Below are 14,044 nucleotides of genomic sequence, written 5' to 3' on the forward strand. Positions count from 1 at the left end.
TCATATTGAAATCGAACCTCTCTCCCTGTCAAATTTGGCCCAACCTTTACATGCTGAGCCAGCATCCCTGGCACTGGCAGCATCACAAAAACGCCCGGCTTTTGGTAGCCCGCCTTTAACCGAAAGCATCGAGGGTGCTGGGAAACAGAACTGGAGCTGAAAGAGAAGAGATTAAGATTCAGGACATGCAGAGATTGGGCTTTTTTTCCTTTCCCCGCTTTTTTCCAAGCAGCAAGGAGCCAAGATTTTAGCACTGGGTTAGAGGCCCCTTGACAACCCCTGCAAAGTGGCTGGTGGGTCGGGGCTGCCGCCCGGCTCCTCTCCATTGGGATCCCCCAACAAAAGGGCTGGAATGCCCAGAGATGGGCAGGGAGGGATGGAGCCCTCCTGGGTTGTGGTTTCACACTCCCCTTATACCCATTTCGTAGTTAAAGACAGGATTTATTGGAGCAGACTCACAGGGAGATAGAGGCTTTTGTGTTGAACTTTATCCAAAACAGTTAATGCAGCTGCTGCTGTTGCCATTAGCTTGGGAAAGAAAGAAAGAAAGAAAAAGACATTGAAACTATCAGCTCTTAAAAGATTTCTTCTTCTATTTGAAAATCAATTTCTTAGTGCACGCACGTAGAATGACCAGGAAATATTTCATCCTCTGGGTGCCAAGCTGAGAGAGGCAGCACTGGGGCGATGCCGCCTCTTGCATCCCCAAACGCTCGGCCCTGCATTCATTATTCTGCACACACACCCGGAGCAGGGACGAGCTGAGTTAACCTTTTGCTGCCTGTTCTTCCACAGCAAAGTGAAGGGATAATGTGATGATGCTGAGAGAGGGCAGGACCACCCAGCCCACGGGCAAGTCACTGCCCTTCTCTGCCTTACCTTTCCCTGGTGAAAACTGGAGATAATATCGAGGACACTGTCCTAGCAAAGGTCAAGGAGAGGCTGTGGCTTTGTGTGAGTCTCGATGGCCCATCGAGGGCAGGCAGGGCAGGCAGCATCCCCCCCAGGCAGAGCTGCAGGCAGGGCTGTCCTGCTTCACTCCCTGCCATACTAGTTTTTCAAATCGAGTGAGATCCCAAACACCACTTGACATCCTTCCCCATCAAATATTTATTTGAGTTTGCAGGTCACGGACTGAGCCCTGTGAACCCGTGCCCAGCTTAACACCTCCTGACTTAATTCAGGTCACACAGGAGATGAGGATGCTGTCTGCCTCCTGGCCAGGGGATGGGCAGGCTGGTGGTAGGAATCCCTCCCCAGCAATGTAGCAGCCCAGGTTTTGAGTCCTCAGGCAAAGCCCAGCCGCACCTGGAGCACATTGCCAAGCCATCGCCAGCTGCAGGTCCTGCTGTGCTCAGCAATGATGGTGGGGAAAATCAGCCAGCTCTCCAAGTGCTCCCGGCCAGCTGGCATCTAATGGACTCTACAAAATCCTCCTTTCCCCAGATCCGTCTATTGGATGCATTACAAAGAGCTGAATCCAAATAAAAGGCTTAGTGTCATCAAACAGTGACAAGGGAAGGAGAGAAAAATAATTAGGCACACACACCTGAGCAAAAGGGGAGGGTCAGCATCATGCCATGTATGGGGTTGGAGCAGGAGTGACAGATGGACACAGCGCTCCCAAAATACTGCAGTTTTTGGGAGCTGAACTCCCTTTAATACCTTTCTGTTCACAGCTGCTCTGTGAAGCATCTTCTGCACAGTCATATGTGTTCTTATCAGTTTGGGAAGCACTGGCCACACCAAGTGACTGGCCCAAAGTGATAAAGGATGCTTGAGGCACAGCATCAACTAGAAAGATGCCTTCTCCTCCGGCCTTCTTTATTGATCCAGTTGGAGTTGAGGAGAACATGGCAGGGAGAGGGATGCAGGTCTGGGTACAGAATTCCCTTTTCCCACCCCAGAAGCTGCTGCAGCCATGCGGGGAGGGGCCACGTTCCTCCCCCTGGCCGGGCGAGTGGATGCTCGGCCATGGGGCGACTGCGGTAAAAAATTCCAGGCAAGGTACCGCCTTCCTGCCAAGACACCTCAGCTTGCTGCAGGGAGCAGGAGGCGAGCCAAGGAGCCCAGCACAGCAGGGCTGGGGACGGAGCCTCCATATATTGTGTCATCTGCTTAGGGCTTGTCAGGGGATCCACATCCTGAGTCCCTTTGGCAGCGACAGGCAGAGCCTTTCAATTAAACAAAGTGCTTCAATGAATTGCCGCCTCATCCATTAGGCTCATCTGACTCAGGCTCTTGCAGACTGTCTGCTCTCCCGTTGCACTTCATTTGGGAAATTGGTTTCTGTGTAAAAAAGCAGAAAGGAAGAGGAGAGGATGAAGTCCAAGCAAGGGGAAAGAAATGACCCCACCATGACAAACCAAACCTTGCAGCTCCAGGTAGGCTGGGGTTTGAGCTCTTGGACAGCAGAGGAAGCTCGTGGTAGACTGGTGCGATGTTCGTGTTGGTGGGAAAACTGGGTGATGTTTGCAGTCAGGGAGACAAACGCTGGTGATGCTTATGGCAGGGTCCAAGTGACCACACATGTGAAGAGCGACTCGCCCCCTCGGTGGGTTCCTAAGCCTCGCTGCTCTCAAATCAGCTGGCTGCTGCAGAAAAACCAAGTCCCGTTCTTTCCCTGTAGTCATAAAAGTTTTCTTTGTTAGGCAATAGCTGGAAAACAGCTGCTCCCGAGCCGAGGGCTTGTTCAGACACATAATCCTGGCAAAGCAGCCAGGCCGTTCAGCAGGGTGAATAGCTCTGTGCAAAGATCTTTAAACTGAGCAGCTCCTCATGCCCTGGCTGTGTCAGTGTGCCCGTGTTATCGGCTGCCAGACTGGGGGCAGCTGGGACAGTGGGTGCATTCACATCCCAGGGGACCAGGCAGCTCCAGTGCTGGGGACACTCCTGACCCAGCACCACGGGGAAACCAGCAGCCTCTGTCAGTGACCGCTGGGACCTGCTGGGAGATGGCAAGGGTGGAAATTCGGGCAGGAAGAAGGCCCTGGTGAACAGAGCTGCTCTGTGTCTGGGGCTGGATGAGCTGATTGCAGCTGCCGGAGTTCTGCTCCCACTAAAAGGAGGTATCCCAGCTCTTCTTGTCCTTTTCCAGCGCTGTAAAGAATGTTAGAATAATGGAATCATTTCAGTTGGAAAAGACCCTCAAGATCATCAAGTCCAAACGTTAACCCAACCCTGGCACTGCCCCATGTCCTGAGAACCTCATCTCAGGTCTACTCAACCCCTCCAGGGATGGTGACTCCACCACTGCCCTGGGCAGCCTGTTCCAATGCCCGAGAAATTGTTCCTAATATCCAATCTAAACCTCCCCTGATGCTACTTGAGGCCATTTCCTTTCATCCTATGGAATAGGAATAGGAATAGGAATAGGAATAGGAATAGGAATAGGAATAGGAATAGGATGCAGCATTGCAGAGCTGTCAGACCTGGGGCTGACCCTACCTCATTGACCAGATGGTCAATAAGGTAAAACTGAAGTAAAACATTCCAAAATAGTGCAGAAATGGACCAGAGACAGACGTTTTAAGTCCAGAGGCTTTGGTGCAGGGGAGGTAAGAGAGGTTAATTGGTCTTGTTGCTCTTGGGTTAGTAGTTCAAATCAACAACCAGGCCTGGGACCAGCCGTTTGCCCAGGGCTTGCTTATAGTCTAGTCATGCAGGATTTGTTGCAGGCAACTTCCTCTCTTTTGGCTTTATAATTCAGTCGGTCAAATCCACTTTTGGAAACCATTAGTGCCCTGGATATCTCCACAGTGAGCAGGAGGTGTCTCCCTCATGGATGCTGAGAGACCTTGTTTTCATGAGGACCTTCTACTTCATTCCTCTCCTGGCCAGGGAGCTGGTTCCACCAAAGGTGGGTCCCTCTCACAAGTGGTATCCCTGGGTCAGCCAATACCACATCCATTCTTTACCTTTTCCACAAAACTGGAAGAAAATCAAGGCTGAATTTGCAGAAGTGAGGCAGGAAAAGAATGTTCAATTAAGAACACAATATAAGCAGGGCTGACCCAGGAGAATTAATACAGCTAAAGTAAAAGGCTGGCTTGAGGCTTTGGCAGCAGGAAAGCTTCTCTGAAATGAAATGTCATAAAGCTTTACCAAGTGGGGAACAATAATAGCGCCAAGATGCAGTACTTAGATATTACTCACTGACTGAGTTATTGACTGGCTATTGCAGCGCGGCCTCAGCAGTAGAAACGAGGAAATCAGGTCCTCAGTAATTAACATGCAGACACAGGGGGAAATTCAGGAGAGGAGAAAGGAACAGGCAGGACAGGAGTGTTGGTCTCTACCTCAGCGGCTCACCACAGAGCAGCACGCAATGCCAAAGGGTGTTCAAGAGAATCTCAGCCTGTCCCCTGCGAGCAAAGCCCATGGCAAGCACAAGTGGCTCAGATCTTTCTCCAGCGCTGCAGGATTCTCGGGGACAGGTGACACAGAGTGCACAGAGGCAGCTTAATGACTCTTGTCCTGGTTTTGCTTTGGGCTGACGAGACCCAGACATTGGAGTAACACTGGTGTTGCGCTGCCTTGTTGGAGAGAAGGGCACAGCCCTTCACGTAGCACCCAGTCCTGCTCCCTTCCCGCAGACAGGAGGTGGCTTTTCCAGCTCCAGTGCCCGGTGCAGGGTGAGCCTTTCTGGGCAACCATCCAGCTGCATGGCTGGAAAAGAAAGACAGCGCAGAGCATCCCTTTGAGAGCGAGCTGGAGCTCCCAGGGCCACGGGCCATTTGCCTTTCCGGTTAACAAGCCCGTCTCCCTGCCAAGAGCTGACCCTGCAGAATGCCAGGCAGCCCATGGCGATGGGTGGCCCCGAGGCTTTGAAGTGTTCCCACTCAAAATTTTGGTCTTCTCTGCCCTTTTGCACCCCTTGAGCACAAAGCCACAGTGTTTGTGGGCTCAAAGAGGTGAGGTGGCCACTTTGCCATCCTGTGGATTTAGTCCTGCAGGGCACAGTGGTGAGTGTGACATCTCTGTGACAGCACAGAGATGAGGAGAGGCATCACCAAGGTGGGATGCAACCCCAAAATGGGTCTGTGCTGCTGCTTCTCTGCTCCCACCTGGCTCCCAGGTGCCCTGCAAGCCAGGCCTAAGGTTTTACCTAAGCAGGCCTAAGGAGGTGTAGTCCCAACAAAAACGTCATCGCAGTTTCTTACCAATTGCTCTCTTGCTTGCATAAAACAGTGGAGAAAAGCTGGTAAGGAGCTGGCAGAAAAGCACAGCCGGCACATTCTGCAAGAGACACCCAGCTTCAAGCCTAAGGCCGCCTGTCCTCTGCTCATTCGCCCAAGTGAGTGCATGTTCCCAGCGTTTCCCCGGCTGGAAGGCTTTATGCAAACGCAAGAGGAAAGTGGCCTCTTGTGGCTGAAAGCTGCGATGCACCGCGGGCCCGCAGCTCCGCACGGAGCGCAGCACAAACCTTCGCATCCCGCAGGAGCTGGTGCTGAAATGCCCAGAGACCCCTGGGCTGACACCCTGACCTGGCATGAACGGATGGACAGACACACGTCCTGCCATGGGACGTCCTGCCCAAGGAAGCACCTGAGCAGGCAAACCTGGGCATGTGACGGTGCCCGGTCCAAGCTGTGCATCACCCAGGCTGTGCATCACCGAGCCTGTACATCACCCAGGCTGGCTGTCCAGCGAGAGGGGAAGCAGCAGGAGCAGATTTAGGTTCCCCAGAGAGGTGACAGATGCCACATCTCTGGAGACATCCCAGGCCAAGCTGGATGGGGCTCTGAGCAACCTGAGCTGGTGAAGATGTCCCTGCTCATGGCACGGGTGGCACTGGGGGAGCTGTGGAGGTCCCTTCAACCCAAATTGTTCTATGATTCAGGGAAGGACAGTCTCAGGTAGCCCTGCTCGGGCAGATGAAGCTTTCCTGCAGCTGGAGATCAGTGTGAACCTGTTCCTGCCCTCCTGGTGGAGAAACGGCTCTTCAGCATCACACCTTTGATGCTTCCTCTGCGGGCTCCCGCAGCGCACCCGGGTACCAGCGCACGCTCAGGGCTAAGCCAAGCCTTGGTTCTTAATAAACCGGGCTGCTACAGATTAACTCGGGGACACCGGCTCGAGCTCCGCGGAGCCGCATCCCCGGGAAGGAGCCGGCAGAGGGCACGATCGCTCCGCGGTGCCGGGCAGGGGGAGCCGGGGATGAGGAACCGGAATGGGGAGGGGGGAGCCGGCCTCGGGTCCTGCGTCCCTCCGCTCCCGACTGCCGCCAGCAACGACCTTATTAAAACATCAGAAAGGACAGACAAGCAGCAGGAGACAAACTGGTGGAGTCAATGAGCCATACCGGGCCAGCTCTGGGCGAGCATCCCCTCCCTCTGCACCCCCAGAGCTGGCGGGGGGGCTTTGCTTTGTCCAGGTCAGAGAAAAAGGAGAATGCAGCTGAGCTCTGCATTCAGAAATCATTTTGTCCTGAACAGTAGGACAGCACTCTGGGAAGAAGGTTCCTGCTGGTGCAGTTACGGCTTGTCACAAGGCATCTTTGGCAAGGATGCTCCAGGTTGCAGCAGCCATCAGTGGGGAGACTCGATATGCCCCCAGCATTTTCCTAACACAGAGAGTGCCCAGTACCTCCCAGCAACCCACATGCTAGAGGGTGGTCAAGGCACAAGGCAGGTACATCACTGTCCTGCACATCCAGAGTGAGCCAAAAGCAGAGCTCATTAAAGCACAGCTCACAAGACATTGTCATCGCATGTGCTTGTCCCTTGCCAGGATGCATAGTGCCTAAAGAAAATACACTGGGTTGCAAAACACAAATGTTTGGCACAAAGAAGTACTTCACTGTTGCTTCTAGACTGTGGTGACATTCCAGTCTGAAAGCCCCTGTGTTTGCATTTCCAAGCAAGCACCAAAATTTCTTACCCTTGTCTCCTTCCCTGGCACAGCCGGCTGCCAACTAGGATGAGGGACCAGGATCCTATAAGGGGGGACAATGTGATGGAAAGAGGCGGGTGCTACAGAACTGCTGCGCTGGAGAAAAATCAGACCTTGGTACCCAACCCAGATCCCACACCCTGCACAATGTAGGGCAGCCCTGCTATTGTCCAAGGGAGGCAGAAGGGCTTCGTAGCAGATATTATTCTGCTGGCTAAGATTCGTCAAGTCAGTGGCTCGCTCATGGGCATAGAGTCATCAAAGCGCCCATCAGCGCTAAGCGGCACTGACAGCCGCACAGCGGGAACAATGGGGCCATAACACTTATTAATCATATCCCTCCCCATTGAACCCGACCCATCAATCAGTCGCCTCGGTCTTGTACTTTGAATTTCCCAAGCGGCGAGCTGCCGATCCCATGGCTTTCCCGGCGGGGGACCAGACGGAGGGACACGCCGTTGCTGGGGCAACCCTTGCCGCCGTTTCCTCTTTCCCCAGATGTCAGCCATGTGTTTCCATAAGAACTGGGATTGTCCCCAAACCAGATGGAGCCATAGGGCGCTTCCAGGGGCACCGCGGCAGCTGTGGCAGCCCCTCTCACACAGATGTTGTTATGTGCTTTTGTATCTTGGCTGTCCCCACATCCTGGTGGCCGTTCTTGCTGCTTGTGCTCGTTCTTGCACAGGGGGAATGCGGAGTTGCCTTTCAGAGCCTCCAAAATGCAACAGCTTCCCACAATAGCTCATGGCTGGTCTCTGTCTCACCTGCAGATCTCCAGCTGAGGGTGCCACAGAGTGCTGGGATGAGAATACTGAACTGTCTCTGACACCTTTCTTCTCAACTCACAGTGGGAGTCTGGGGATCCATTCTATAAAGCCTTGGGCCTTTAAAGCTTCAGCCTATCTGCATCAAATAGCCCAAAGTTAGGCTGAGTAATGCATCAAAGTGAAGAAGTATGATTAAAGCTTTTTGAAATCAGACATTTATTTTTTGCTTTTTTTTCCATTTTTTTAAGTCGCTTGCTTTTGCAACCATTCCTTCACGTGCTTCAGACATAAGCAGAGGACATTGCATGGGAAATTTGGGAAATTGCACATGCCAGTGCTGCTGTTTGCCTCACTTAGCAGGGCTATGGCTGCTTGCTCTCCACGCTTCCACAGCCTGTGGGAAATTCATTTTATCACCTGAAGGACCTGCCTGTTTTACACTCAGCCATCCAACTTCCTTTGCACTTTGTCCTCTGGGCTGCCAAGGTCAGAGGATGCTACAAGCCACCTTCTCATCCTGCTGGCAAACCACACCTGGAAGAGGCTGGCTTCAGGCCATGGTGCTTGGTCTGTGCTGATTAGGTACAAACGAAGCTCATTTGCAGCCTGGAGCGGTGTAAAAGGTGGGTGTAAACCAAGCTGGAAAGCAGGCTCCAGCACCCTGCGGCCAAAGGGTTTGTGAGTCCTGGGTGGGAACAGAGATGCTGAACTGCTCTGGATCTCCTGCCTGAAGCAACACTCAGCTCTCCCATATTCTTCTTACACCCCAGAACCGCCCCCAAATGCAGCCCCCTTCCTCTTGATCTTCAGGCAAGGCAGTTCCCAGGTTAACTGGCCTTTTTTGTGCCTGCAGAGCTGCCCTTGCCCTGTGTGCAGGATTAGGGCTGGGGAGCAGGTGGCTAATTCCCCCCCAAACACATAATGCAGCCTGGCGACCCAGGCGATGCTGCCGCTGACCCACAGGCCACAGGAACATGTTAACAGTTTCCAGGTCAGCGGAGGGAAGGAATGGCAATCTTTTCTGCTCCAGAGGATAACAGGATATGGTTTTCACAGGCCCCCACCACAGCCCAAAAGGCAGATTCAAGCAACAGCAATGTTATCCTTGCCTTCCCCAGGGCTGACACCGTGGTGGTACCCAGACCCCAGCGGGTGTCAGCATCCTTTCCCATGGAGCCACCTCTCTGGCACGTACCTGGTTGTGCCGCATCTTGCCAGGACACAGCCCGCAGCCCCTGTCCCTCTGCTTGCAGCAGATTCCTTCAGGTCACGTTCCCATGGAGCCCTTGTAAAAAGCTCTTTCATTTCCACAAGCCCTTCATGCTTCAGCTGGCAAGTAGCAGCGAGGCCAGTGCTGAGCCTGGTCATTATGTCTCCCACCTTGTTTTGGATTTGGAAGGAGCTCTTCTGGGCAGGCAGGGCTGGGGAGCAGAAGGAAGTTTCTTAGGGAAGGCGAAAAATGAAAGCAAAAATAAACATTACTCTATTTCCTCACTCTGGCTTATGCCAGAATGTCTGTTTTTGACGGGATTCATGAGGGTCTTGTTGCTCTGGGCAGCCATGCATGAATGTTATTATAACATTGGCTGTGAAATAGCTTTGTAATACTCCTCAGCAGCAGCAATGAAACAGCGAGGCTCGGAGGAGAGCTGGTTCACTTTGAGGGTGCTGACAGGTGACCCCAGGCACCACAAGCCCCTTCTGTAGGTTTGCTTCAAGGATAACGTATGTATGCTTTGCATCCCGGGCTCAGCCTGCAGGCACAGTGGGACCAGAGCTCTCTCTGACTGTACTCATACAGTGCTTAGCCCAGGGTGGGGTGGAAAATCAAGGGGTTATTCCCATCCCTACCAGCCTGAGGCTGCAAGCTTGCATATTACAGATGCAGGACAAAGGCAGCCACCTCCTGCCTCCAAGTGCACAGGGCCTGGGGGGGACAGACACTTCCCACCTTCTGTCCCATGTAACCTGCTGATAACAGCACAGCGGTGGTTTCTTCAAGTGCTTTTTGAAGAAAAATGAGCTTAAACAGTGCTGCTGCTGACACAAAGTCATGGCCTGTCCCTGTGACACCTTCACCTCTCCAGCCCTCCAGCAATCCCACTCTCCAGAGCAATGTGGGAAGAGAAAACAGTGGGAGAAGGTGTAAATGCCCTGGGTTTCATTTCCAGCTCTCTTGGACCTGCTGTGCAACCTCAGTTACCCTCTTCCACACTGCTTTCCCCCCTGGAAGGCAGAGGTGATGATACTTAGGGATGATGATGCTGCTCAGCTCTGTCGAGTCCCACAGAAGAAGAGAAGCTGTAAAAGGATGGAGCAGCAGTTCTCCTCCCATGCACCACATTCCCACACTCATTTCTCTCCCTCTTTTTTCCCCCCTTAATAAGATTAAGTGAGAATAAATTATGCAGAGCCCACCCCTCTCTCCTCACCCCCACGAGGCTGCCCTGCATGGTTTCTAATTAGCATCATTAATAGGGGTGGGGGCTGCCTTGCTTTAACAATCAGAGCTGTCAGTGAGGCTGTCGGTGCTGTTAAAGTGTTCCAGAGCTTTTGTCCCCAGGCAGAGGGGACTTAAACCCACATTCCCTTTGTGTTGGGCAGGGGGAGCGGAGGCTCTCCTGTCCCTGGGACCACCAGGAGTGAGGTGTCACCAAAGTCCCCTCTCCCTCCAGGTGACGCCCTGGTCCAGGCACGGCGTGGTGAGAAACTTTGCCCACTCCCATTTCTTTCCATCCTGAATTTCTTCCTGGGATTTCAAGCTCGGCTTGGCCTCACCAAAGGATGAATACAAGCAGGTGGCCCTCCCCAGACCCATCCCCAGGGGTGGCACTCAGCAGTGGCCATCCCTGCCACGGCCCCTAATGAGCAGCAGAAGGGGGCACGTCGGGAGCGGATGTGTTAACGGTTTCTGGTTCAATGGAGGGAAAAATCCCCACAAAGGAAGGTGTACAAATATTGTGGGAAATCTATTGGCCCCTTAATATTTGATGAAGGCCCGGGCCATTCAGGCAGGGTGAATTCCGCAGCAAGGTCTCATTCAGCCGGCATCAATGGGAAACTTTTAATTGAGAGGCACTTCATTCAGGGCCTGGGGGTCATTCAGTGCGAGGGGCTTTCAGGGAGAACAGAGAGCCATGTCTTTCCAAGTTGCACCAGAAGAAAAGCCACTGTTTCCTGCGCTGGGAGCTTGAATGCTGAGGGCTCTAATCCCCCCAAAGGGAAAACTGATTCCATTTTTTTTTCTTTTTTAATTCGTTTCTCAAATAACAAAAAGCGAGGAAAGGACAAAAAGGGAGGTGGCAAGGGATGGGGCTGGCAAGGGGACCATTGCCCTGCAGGGGTGGCTCCGTTGTCGGGAAAAAGGCCGAACGCCCCCGGCTGCCTTTCCCTGGGGAGCATCCCTGGGACGGGCTGGATGCTCAGGTCCAGCGCTCAAGCATCTCCCAGGTCCATCTGCCTGGGACCACAAAGGAGAGAAGCATGTCTGGGCTTACAGGAGGTGGTTTCCAGCCTTAGAGGTCAACGCTGACGTTTGTCCTGTCCAGACGGACAGACAGGGAGAAACGGTCCCCATCACCCAGGGACCTGAGCCTTTGCTGAGCCTTTTCCACATGCCTTTGGGGGAGCCAAATGAGAAAGAAATGGGAGCCTGTGTGTTTTTCCCCCTCTGACTTTTTTTGTGAGTCCCTCCCAGGACACACAGCACCCTTTGCATGACCTCCTTTCTCATCCCTCCCCCTCCACTCCCAAGCTATAACAAGACATTGCAATAGCTTACAGTGGCAGCTGGGTTTAAAAGAAAATAAAAAGTGCTTCTCTAAAGCTAAGTGTCATAAACTCTCTCTCTCAAAAGGTTGTGCTGAGGGGGACACCCTGCCCCGCCGCTCTGCTCTTCACTCCCCCAGCTACAAAGAAAGATGAGGAAGGAATTAAAGAGTGGTTGGAGGGGAGGGACACTCCTCATTATCTCTCCTACGCTGCGGTTTCCAGGGAGACAGCTCCTGGCGCTGCATCCCTCTCCCATCCTGCTGTGGCCCTTTGCAGGGTACAGTAGTGGCGGCGGCTGTTTTCCCTCTGTTCCCAGCTGTCTGCCAGGCGCCTGCCCGGGGTCCCTGCCCCAAGGTGGGCTTGACACCATATGGAATAGAAAAAGAGCCCCTCGGTACATATGACCTGCTTAGAGCGGGGAGCAAAGAGAGGTCGGGAGGAATCGACACACATGGACGGTGTTATATACAGATAAACTGGGCTCTTGCTTTGTTTCAGTAAGCGGTGCGGAGAAGTCCTGTAGTATTTCCACTGCTGGATGACGTGACTGCGATGGGAAGTCACTAAGATGCCCATAGATCAGAGCAGGATTCCTGTACCCTCTTACCTTTCATGGGCTCACCACACCTATGCAAAGTGAGTCCCTCCTGTCTCTGGATGTACAAGAAAAGACGCATCAGACTTCCAGGAGCCCAAGGACTAGGAGTAGGTCACATCATGTGTAAAAGATGTAAAAGGGCTTCCTTCTGGTCTGGAAAATATTGAAAGGCTCACAAATGGACAGAGATTGCAGACCTACTGTGCAGCCCTACCCGTGTTCTAAAGAACAGCAGCAGCAACCAAGCACCTGTTGTGCAGGCAAATCCAGGGCCCTGCACGGAAACACAGAAAGCCAGAAAGTGCATTAATTATACATTAATTAAATGTAATTTACTAGGTTTTTTTCTCTGCATCCTCCCAAGTTCCGCTGTATTGGTTTGAACTGCCTGTGCAGGGTATTATCACATGGAGAGCTGGGCACAGCTTTAACGCAGATTATGTTAATAGAACAATAGCAGGACGTCTTGGTATGGCTGTGGCCACCGTTGTTTCAGATTTATTGGCATGTGTATGCACAGAGGTAAGATTATAGACATCAGAACAGAGCACGTTTGCACATGAGCACCCAGTCTGTCATGCATGAGCACACATTTTGTCCATGCAGGACAGCCCAACATGTTCATGCGTGGCCACACAGATAATTTATGCATGAGGGCCCAATTAGTACACACACAGCACCTGATTAATTTCATGCAAGAACACTCAATTAATGCACGTTTGATTGCTCAATTACGTCACACATGAGAACCCAGTAAGTTCATATAGGAGCTGTTAGCTCATGCCCAAGCTCCCAATTCGAACATGTACGAGTGCACATTTGCATTGCACCTAAGTATCCAATTAATTTATGCATGAGAGCCCAGTAGCATCATGCCTGGGCGCCCAATTACATCACGCATGAGTGCCCAATCAGTTCTTGCATGAGCACCTAATTACTACCTGCAGGACTAATTATTCATGCATGATGCCCCGTTAGTGCACACCTGAGCATGCGATTAGCTCGTATGCGAGCGTTGTGTTGGATCAAATCCCAGCCACCGTGAATCAGCACCTGCTTGGGTACCGGCAGGTAGGCAAGCCTGCCCAGACCTGCCCAGGTGCTTAAGCAGAGCTTAAACTGGGAGAAGCACTGAGTCTGGGCTTGGCCAAGCCCATCAAACCCTATGTGAGGGCAGGCTTTGGTTTGGACCAGTTTGCCCAGTGAGAAATCAGATGCATGCAGAGAAACGTGCACCTCTCCAGCTGCTTGCTCAAAAATGTACAGACACTGGGACAGAAAAGCATGAGGAGTGTCAGGACAAGCAGATGCAGGGCTGCTTGCCCAGCAACTACCTTAATTCCGGCTCCCACGGAAACAACTCACGCGTCCTCTGTATCCTCCCGGTGATGCACAGCGGCCTGGAAGAAGTCTGGGCAAACGAAAAGCTGAGCGGTGATGGCCACCAAAGGGGTCACTGGAAGGAGAACAAGAGCAAAAGAAGACAACAAAAGGAGGAACAAGGTGCAGGCAAAAGAGATATGAGGAGTGTGAGAGGGAAAAACATGGTATATAAACACCAACAAAAAAGGAACAGGAGAAGATGGAGGAGGGAAAGTAAGGCGAGCAGAGGAAAGGATAAAGAGCTCTGCCAAGTATTCTCTGTCTTGTCCTTTAAGCCCTAAGCTGATCCAGCAGAGGCAAGTATTTACAGGATAGGCTCAGCTTTCCCAGCTTGTTCCCAGTCTTGGCACAAAGGCCAAGAGTAGGCGAAGAAGGAGGACAGAGAATGGCAACAGGGCCCATGAAAGCCCCCGACAAACCCCATTGACGTGGCGGGTCCTGTTCCCATCTGTCAGCAGCCACTCAGTGAAAGGGTGTGAAGGGGAGGGGGGCAGGCGGTGTGAATCAAGGGCTGACACAAAGAGGAAGAGACTGATTATGCTGTTATTTCTCCACTTTCAGACCCCATTAGGGGACACGCCGGGCTTTTCTCAGGGTCTTTGGGATGCTTAAGCTGCCCATTTAGCAGCGG

This window comes from Columba livia, chromosome 21 (genome assembly GCF_036013475.1).
Source record: "Columba livia isolate bColLiv1 breed racing homer chromosome 21, bColLiv1.pat.W.v2, whole genome shotgun sequence".
Lineage (NCBI taxonomy): Eukaryota > Metazoa > Chordata > Aves > Columbiformes > Columbidae > Columba > Columba livia.